This window comes from Octopus bimaculoides, chromosome 8, assembly GCF_046866305.1.
Source record: "Octopus bimaculoides isolate indiv1 chromosome 8, ASM4686630v1, whole genome shotgun sequence".
Lineage (NCBI taxonomy): Eukaryota > Metazoa > Mollusca > Cephalopoda > Octopoda > Octopodidae > Octopus > Octopus bimaculoides.
Window position 1 is genome coordinate 32,341,393 of NC_142935.1, and position 9,624 is coordinate 32,351,016.

The 9,624-nt window shown below is 37.2% G+C and overlaps 1 long non-coding RNA gene across 1 annotated transcript; it reads right to left on the reverse strand.

Annotated features, from left to right (window-relative positions):
• Nucleotides 1-2,226: 2,226 nt before the first annotated feature.
• Nucleotides 2,227-9,624, reverse strand: LOC128248561 (uncharacterized). The gene is made up of 2 exons (XR_008264734.2): nucleotides 9,485-9,624; nucleotides 2,227-2,791 (listed from the first exon to the last, which is right to left on the reverse strand). It is a non-coding gene; the product is annotated as an uncharacterized LOC128248561 (long non-coding RNA).

Genomic DNA, 9,624 nt, shown 5'->3' on the forward strand with positions numbered 1-9,624 from the left:
ATCACAGAGGAGTTCAAGACAGGTTGCCCCTGGGAGCTCCTCTATGCTGATGACCTTGCCCTAATTGCGGAGTCACTATCAGAACTAGAGGAGAAGTTTCAGGTGTGGAAGCAAGGTCTAGAATTGAAGGGCCTTAGAGTCAACCTAGCTAAAACCAAAATCCTAATAAGTAGGAAGGTAGATAAAACACAAACCCCTTCAGGTAGATGGCCCTGCTCAGTATGTAGAAAAGGAGTAGGTAGTAACTCTATAAGATGTACCCGGTGCAAGCTATGGACACATAAGAGGTGCAGCAACATCAAAGGCAGGTTAACTAGCAAGTTAGTTTTTGTTTGTGGCAGATGTTCAGGTGCAATAAAGACTGCAAACAAACAGGAAACAACTTCTATCTCATTCCAGGGTGAAAAACTAGAGGTAGTCGATAGCTTCCGCTATCTGGGCGACCAAGTTAGTAGTGGGGGTGGGTGCGCTGAAAGTGTAGCTGCTAGAATAAGAATAGCCTGGGCAAAGTTTAGAGAGCTCTTACCCCTGCTGGCGACAAAGGGACTCTCACTCAGAGTAAAAGGCAGACTGTATGACGCATGCGTACGAACAACCATGCTACATGGAAGTGAAACATGGGCTGTAACTGCTGAGGACATACGTAAGCTCGCAAGGAATGAAGCCAGTATGCTCCGTTGGATGTGTAATGTCAATGTGAATACCCGTCAGAGTGTAAGTATCTTGAGAGAAAAGCTGAACATTAGAAGCATCAGTTGTGGCGTGCAAGAGAGACGATTGCGCTGGTATGGACATGTGGTGAGAATGGAGGAGGATAGCTGCGTGAAAAAGTGCCACACCCTAACAGTTGAGGGAACCCGTGGAAGAGGTAGGCCCAGGAAGACCTGGGCTGAGGTGGTGAGGCAAGACCTTCGTACATTGGGCCTCACCGAGGCGATGACTACGGACCGAGACCTTTGGAAATGGGCTGTGCGTGAGAAGACCCGGCAAGCCAAGTAAGATCGTTGCCAGTGCCCCTGGACTGGTTCTTGTGCGGTTGGCACATGAGATGCACCATTTTGAGCGTGGCCGTTGCCAGTACCGCCTGACTGGCTCCTGTAGGATTTTCGAGCGAGATCGTTGCCAGTGCCCCTGGACTGGCTTGTGCGGGTGGCACATAAAAGACACCATTTCGAGCGTGGCCGTTTTCGTGCGGGTGACACGTAAAAGCACCCACTACACTCTCTGAGTGGTTGGCGTTAGGAAGGGCATCCAGCTGTAGAAACTCTGCCAAATCAGACTGGAGCCTGGTGTTGCCATCCGGTTTCACCAGTCCTCAGTCAAATCGTCCAACCCATGCTAGCATGGAAAGCGGACGTTAAACGATGATGATGATGATGATGATGATATATATATATATGTATATATATATATATATATATATATGTATATATATATATATATATATATATATATATATATATATATATATATATATATATATATATATGTATATATATATATATATATATATATATATATATATATATGTATATATATATATATATATATGTATATATATATATATATATATATATATATATATATATATATATATATATATATATATATATATATATATATATATATATATATATATATATATATATATATATATATATATATATATATATACACGTGGAGGCGCAATGGCCCACTGGTTAGGGCACCGGACTCGCGGTCACAGGATCGCTGTTTCGATTCCCAGACCGGGCGTTGTGTGTTTATTGAGCGAAAACACATAAAGCTCCACGAGGTTCTGGCAGGGGATGGTGGTGAACCCTGCTGTACTCTTCCACCACAACTTTCTCTCACTCTTACTTCCTGTTTCTCTTGTGCCTGTAATTCAAAGGGTCAGCCTTGTCACACTGTGTCATGCTAAATATCCCCGAGAACTACGTTAAGGCTACACGTGTCTGTGGAGTGCTCAGTCACTTGCACGTTAATTTCACGAGCAGGCTGTTCCGTTGATCGGATCAACTGGAACCCTCGACGTCGTAAGCGACGGAGTGCCTTGAATATACACTCACATATATGTACATATACAAACATATTATATACTTTACAAAATTGTTGAATTTGTGTTGAACTTAGGAACGCGAAACAGCAGTTTCAAGGTTATGGTGGTGTGAAAGAATGCTTTGATTTCAATACATGTAAATCATCCAAAAGGAAGAACAAACAATATTTTATATCATTCATTATTTTTATTCCTTATATTTTCTGCACAATGTTACTTTCAAAATTTAAGCAAATTATCTCTGATTAACGATAGGAAATTAACTAAAGTCTTACATGAAGAAAAGTGATTTACAACGTTTTATGTAATACGTTAAAAAGGGTTTCAAAATCGGCGTCAGCAGCATTATATACCCTACGTCAATAATAGCATCGTTTATTATATTTTTTGAAATTAATAATCTATATAATGAATGTAATTATATTTATCATTGAATCATTGAGACAGGATCGAGCAAATTGTCATGTTACATTGTTAGATAATTCCATAATCAGAATATACTTATATGTAGTTCGGATTTACTTCAGCATATGAAATTATGGAAAAAAGGCCAATGATGATGACAGCAATGTTCGTGGAAGGGGTGTGACGAGGTGTAAGGGATATATCCACAACAGGCATTATTAGACCAATGTCGTTTTGGAACGATATGACTGTTGCAACATATTTCCCAAAATTGGTTATGCGGTCCACAATCAGGAGGTTGAGTCCAGCCATTGACAGAGGACATTGCTGTAAAATAGGAAAATAAATGTTATCAGTAAACCTTATAGCACATACGTTTGGAAAGTGGAAAACAAGAAAATGTCGCTTGGTCAAATATCCACACATCACATCTGTATAACTTCGTATTTCATATATTGTGAATATTCAAAGAAATTAAACATTTTCCCCAAAATCTGTATTTACAGATGCGCATACATACATAAACACATACATACATACATACATATATACACACACACATATATATATATACTTACATACATACATACATACATACGCACATACATACGTACGTTTGAATGCATGAAATGCATCCCTACATGCATATATATATATATATATATATATATATATATATATATATATATATATATATATATATATATATACATGTGGAGAATGGAGCAACAAATACAAGAAGAAGCAATTCTGTTGGGCTAGTTAGCCGTTGTTTTATTGTGTGGAGGTTATGTAATGAGTCATTGTGGAGGTTGAGGTTATGTAGTGAGGTTATGTAGTGAATGTTATGTAATAGTCATTTACGTACGTTTCAATCTAGCCAATGGATTGGCAGAACTCATCAGAATGTTGAGGAGTATGTTAAGAGTTCGTGGTGCGAGAGATGTATGAGAAGTGATTGGTGGGTATATTAATGTATATGGTGGTGTAATAATAGCGATAGGTAAAGAAAGCCTTACGTTTTAGTTGAAGTTGTGTTGGTCTTCCTGTAAGGGGATGTAGGATGGGTGCTGTATAAGTTCGTTATTCCGGTTTTAATCAAGTGCATCTCCACGTGATTTTATGATTGAGGGATCCGTCGTATATTTATAGCACCGGCGGTGTTAGTACAGGGAAGCAACCTTAAATTTAGGTGAAAAGGGGGCTAACTCTGGTCTTATTCGTATCTACTTATAATTAATAATACTTGGAGGGAAAGTTCTTTTATGCATATTTAGTTTAGCTTAGGAGGTGTAGTGTATTATATATTTAATTATACTTAGAGAATGAGTATTTAGTAGCGTGAAGACAGATTAGACTAGATTGATATCTCCTGTTTAATAGGTCATTCTTAGCTGTTAGGATCTCAAGGCACTCGGTTAAACAGAGCTGACAGCGCCTGTTAGTTGGGTTATAGGAATTAGCTACTTTTAGAATGTGCCAATATATATATATATATGTATGTATGTATGTATGTATGTATGTATGTATGTATGTATGTATGTATGTGTATGTATGTATGTATGTATATATTTTTGTATATATGTCGCTTCTGTATATAACAATTTAAATTCCTCTTCCAAGAAGGAGTTGGTTTCTAACAAAGATACAAAGCTCTATCTTTGGAATGTATATAACGAAAACATTTTACATTTTAAACTTACGAAAAGTCTTGCTTAATTTTAGTGTTTCTCTCACAGTAAAAGCTTATCCTGACTGACAGTGAAGCGTTTACTTAGAAAACCAAGTCTTCTGATTATTTTTGGTATAAATGTAAATTTGTTATCCGCATAGAGAAGCCAGAGGTTTCGAAGTAATTGTCCATAATTATCTTCTTTTTCTTCCAGAATTTTACATCAGCAGCATATCTGACCCCTATGACGGTACATACTTTTCTTCTCTGTCCCAAGCAAAAATATCCGGTCTGTTATGCTTATGTTTAACAGATGTTTTGATGGAAATGTTTCATCAGTATTCCTTGATCTGATATTTGTGTACGTATTCAATAAAATGGGAATTCTCTATATTTATTTCAGAATAATCTTTTTTTTCGTATGGCAGTGTATATTGTTTTTGCGACATACATACAAAATGGTGCCGTCAACATCAGACGTGCTGGTGAAGTTGGCCGTTTAAAAAATATTTTTGAACGTTCCCTTCTAAATTTATGCCGACTTCTCCAGCCTAAAACAGTAACTAGTTTAGTTTTCCTATTATAAATAAGAGAAACACTTTTTCAGTACAAACGTAGCATTAAAGCGGATTTCAAAAATATATCTTATAACACGTGGAATTTCGCTAACGCGATTATGCCTGAAAGTAACACCAACACAACCGACGGAAGCCGCTCTACAATACGAAGATGTAAGCATGTATATATGTGTGTGTGTGTGTGTGTGTGTGTGTGTGTGTGTGTGTGTGTGTGTTAAAGCGAGCGTGTGCATGTAAGCGTATTCGGCTTAAATTTAACTGTTTGCATAAAAAAAAAAGAAAATCTCTTAACCACAAATGAAAGTATTTAAAACAATAAAAGAAAGCAGCAGGTGGATTATGGCTGGGAGACAACGGTCCACTAATGTAATCGTCCTCAGCTTCCACCACAACCTCAAGGCGGTTCCGGAACCGGGTACATGCATTCCTCATTATGTATCTGGAAACATCTTCAAACATCTCGATTTTCGAGCTCCTTGGACTTCACCACAAGAACAACGTGTCCTTCTAAACTGCGCTGGGATGACAATCCACTTAAGTCTTGAAAGCCAGAGTAAATGTTTGGGGCCTACTCTTTTGGGTCCATTCTCATGGAGTCCACTCTCTTAGGGTTCAGTCTCTTGGGTTTCACTCTGAGCGTTTTGCAGAAGAGACTCGTGTGAAAATGGAAACCACGGTTCACCTTTTCCCTTTGCAATATATTTCGCCACCATGTTCTATCGTGACATTCACAGCAAAAATAAATTTATCATAAAAAGTGTTTTTAATCAAGGAAGGAGCAAACTATTCACCTCACTTTTTAGGGATCTACTGTATGCTGACAAATTATGACCTTGTCAGTCATACAGAGCATGGAGTGCAGACGTTGATTTCTGCATCTAATTCGTCATGTGATGTCTTTGGTTTAAAGAAAATTTTAGTTTTGTGTCATTCTGCGCCTGATTAACTTGTGCAGCAACTTAAAACGTATGTGAAAGATAATTTTCTTATGATTGTCGAGTCTTTCATATAATTTGGGTGCGTTGTAAATAAAACGGAACATTTGTATCAGAAATATATCCAAGGATTCAAAAGGCAGCAAATTCTTGGAAATTTTGAATAAACAGTTAAATACAGGTAAATACAGGTAAATACAGTTACATAAAGGTAAATATCAGGAGAAAATAAAAGACGGACATAAAAGGGAATACGGACTTGGTGGATGTTTTTTAGTTGTGATTTCGTGGTATAATATACCTGTCTGAATCGGATTAATCTCACATACGAGCACACAATAATGCACTTTCTATTAATATTGGAACATACCCATAGTTTTAATCTTATCAATATCCCATATGTCACGGGATACGCAAATCTCAATGATATTTGAAGGATCATTTCAAGGTTCATTAAGAGAATACCACAGGTAGTTCAAGCAACATCAAAACTAATGCACGGTTAATGTGGAGGTCTGTTTAAAAGTATGTCTGGTCTAAAAAGCCACATAAGGTCCCATGGCAGAATTGAACATCGTGTACACAGAGGTAGTCGATGCGGAACGTAAAAGCGAAATAAGGATTAAAAATGTTGACAAAAACTTAATGACGTTCTTGAAGGGAATCGGATAAGCTCCCTTATTCAAAATCCCCTTCTAATAACAATTGCTTCAGACAGAGCCATGACATAGAATATTCAGAAGCTGTTGGAAGCATTAGAAACTGACAAGAATGTGGATAGAATGTAAATTTGTTGTTGGCATCCTTTTTGTCTCGGGAGACAATGGAGTTGCGCATGAAATAATCTAGTCCGGTTTTTACATTTTATTCACTTTAATTTACTTTAAGGTATGGATGACTGAAGTATACTTTTAACTTCCCCGCTCTTCTAAATACCTAGTAAATAACGAACTCGCTTTGTTATCATGAGTGCACCAAACCACGCATGTGCTTAGGCTCACATTTTTGGTGATGCTTCTATGAGCGTGTGTACTCGTGCCATGCAGCTTGCCCGAGGGCTTTTATACATCCATATCTTTTAACGGTTATGTCCAATACTTTTCTCGCTGGATTATGTGTTCGTTTCTCTTTTATCTTCTGCAATATTATTTTTGATCTATACATATGAAGATCTTTCCTTCGTTTGGCTGTTTTTACATTGTGGAACAGTCATTTTAACGAGTTGCTTTTATTTATTTATTTATTTATTTATTTATTTATTTATTTATTTATTTATTTATCACCCGATGAGATACATCTGCACCACCGGATGCTCCTGAACCAGTTGTGGAGTGTCCCACAAGAGGAATCGATGCTAGATGTGTCGAAACAATTGTCGTGATTAATAATATATTCTCGTATATTTCATCTTCTGTCATTCATTTGTTATATATGTATATGCGTGTGTGTGTGTGTGTGTGTGTGTGTGTGTGTGTGTGTGTGTGTGTGTGTGTGTGTGTGTGTGTGTGTGTATGTATATATGTATGCGTGTATGTATAATATGAACATACGTAGGCTTTATAATTTGACTTTGGTCTCTTCAAATGTCATGCAACTACAGCTTGAGTTTTCTGATATCGCCAAAGTCAGGTATTTTATGAAATACTATCGATGGCTGAATTTTCTGGAAGCATTCACATCGTCCATGAATACCACATCTACCTCTGCATAGAGAAGTTGATGCAATGATTTCTATTAGTAATGTTTTAACAACTTGTAATTGATACTTTTCAGTAGGAATTTATTACCGACAAAATTATACATGCAAACCTACCTTCACACACATGCATATGAATGTATGTATATATATATATATATACACATGCATGTGTATGCTTCCATATGTGTGTTATAGATTTGTGTAAGCGGCGATACATCTACGCAGTAGAGAAATCTGGGGAGAAGAGTTACCAACGACTTGTAAACGATGCTAAACTTCAAGTGATTATTTTGTCAGACTTTTAAAAATCTTTTTCTAAAAGTGAATATCTACTTCATAAAAGAATTTCTACAAACAAAGGCAGATGAATAGAAATAACTTAATGATATTCCTACTTTTCTATAATCAATAAAATACATTTTTCAGGAAAGAATGGCCAACTGGAACAAATTTACTACGAAGGTAGACTGAAAAGTTCATAGGCTGACTGTGAAAGAGAGCTGTGGAATCTTGCATGCATTAATTTTAACCCTTCTTCTTAATAACTGCATTGTTTCGTTCCAGGTATACTGATATCTGACTTTCAAACGTAACTAGTTGCAACAACAGACATGACAATACTAGTTTCCAGTGAAGTGGTTTTTACCTGGGTAACAGATGATAGTCAGATAGGGTCAAAACAAGGAGATTTGGGAGGTGATCAAAGCCACAGTTACGCACGACAGCCATGGAAACAAAGGACTTGTGTGCTGGAGCATTGTTCTGATGAAACGATACCCCTTTCCTCAGATTTTCTGGGCGTTTAGTCTTAGTAGCGTTTCGTAACTTCTGCAGCAATTTCGCATACTATACTCCATTGACAGCGCGGCCCTTTCGAAGATAGTCAATAAACGCAGTACCTTTTGATTCCAACAAAACCAAGGCATCTACCTTCTCTGCAAAGGAAACAATCTTAGCCTCGTTTGAAGCAGCTGAGTTAGGGTGTTTCCACTGCATATATTGTCTCTTTGTTTCTGGCGCAAAGTGATGAAGCTAACACTGAACGTAGGTTAGGAAACGTTTACGGAAACCAGTTGGAACTGTCTAAATGTCGGGTTTTCTCGTGATATGACCAACCTGATGCTATTTAAATGAGCACGCCAAGTTCATTCTGTAGGATATTCTCAAATCACGCCCTGGATACGTTAAAAGGATTGGCTGTTTGATTTATATTCAGTTTCCTGTTACCCCTCATCGTGTGGCGCACACGATCCATGTTTCCTTCAGCGTGGTATATTTGGTTATATTCGAGACTCACCCTTCTCCTCTTAAATTCAGCTGCCCACTTTTGAAGCAACCATGCTACCATGAATGTCAGTGGGGGCTAAACCCTTCTTCTGCAGGTAATTCACGATGCAAAATTTTGTCTATCTCCAAGAGAAATCGGTATTAATTACATTTGAAGTCTGCTTACCTTAAAAGTAATACGCAGGTATTAATAAGAAGATTTGAAATGAATGCATACAAGTTTCTACATCTCTAGTATCAACCCTCCACTGTCAGCCTGAGCCTTTTAGCTCAGCCTCGTATTTTGCTAGTTTTTAGAACAACAAGCGCAAAAACATTTAAAGTACAGTTTAATTAACTAAATGTCTCATGTAATCGTATTTTACGTTCCATTGACTCTGACAAGCTACTGATTGTTAATTTATTACACGGGTAGATACGGTGGTGCAAGGGTAAACTCGATCAATTCTATCGCAGTTCTTGATCTAAAATTAGCTTTATCTATCAGAAATTTAAGAAAACTAAGTTGATTGCAGCGAGAAGTGATCGCAAATGAGTGGACTGACTGTTGGTAGTCGTATTGTGAGACCATTACTGACTCAAACGAAATAATTATTTTATAACTTACGAACAGGATTTCATACTTTAAGGAAAGGTATAAGACTAGTATATCATCGACCCACTGATGAGTGAAAGTTAACATCGGCCCTGGCCCTTATCAAACGAGGAACATAAAAGGTCTTAACTAAATACAACAACGGTATGAATATTCCTTCAATCCATCAAATCTTGGCTGCAAGCCAATATAAATACATAAACGCGAAAGAAATGTGATAAGAGGAAGGCAAATGTTTGTGTAGTTTTTCTTACCTGTTACAAAGAGCAGGAAAGCGAAGATAATTAATGTTTTTTGCATCATGATAGTGCTTTGGTCAACTGCCAGAACAAAATCTGATACTGAAAGACTTTACCATCGATATTTATGCGTTTGGGGAACAATTGAAGGGGAC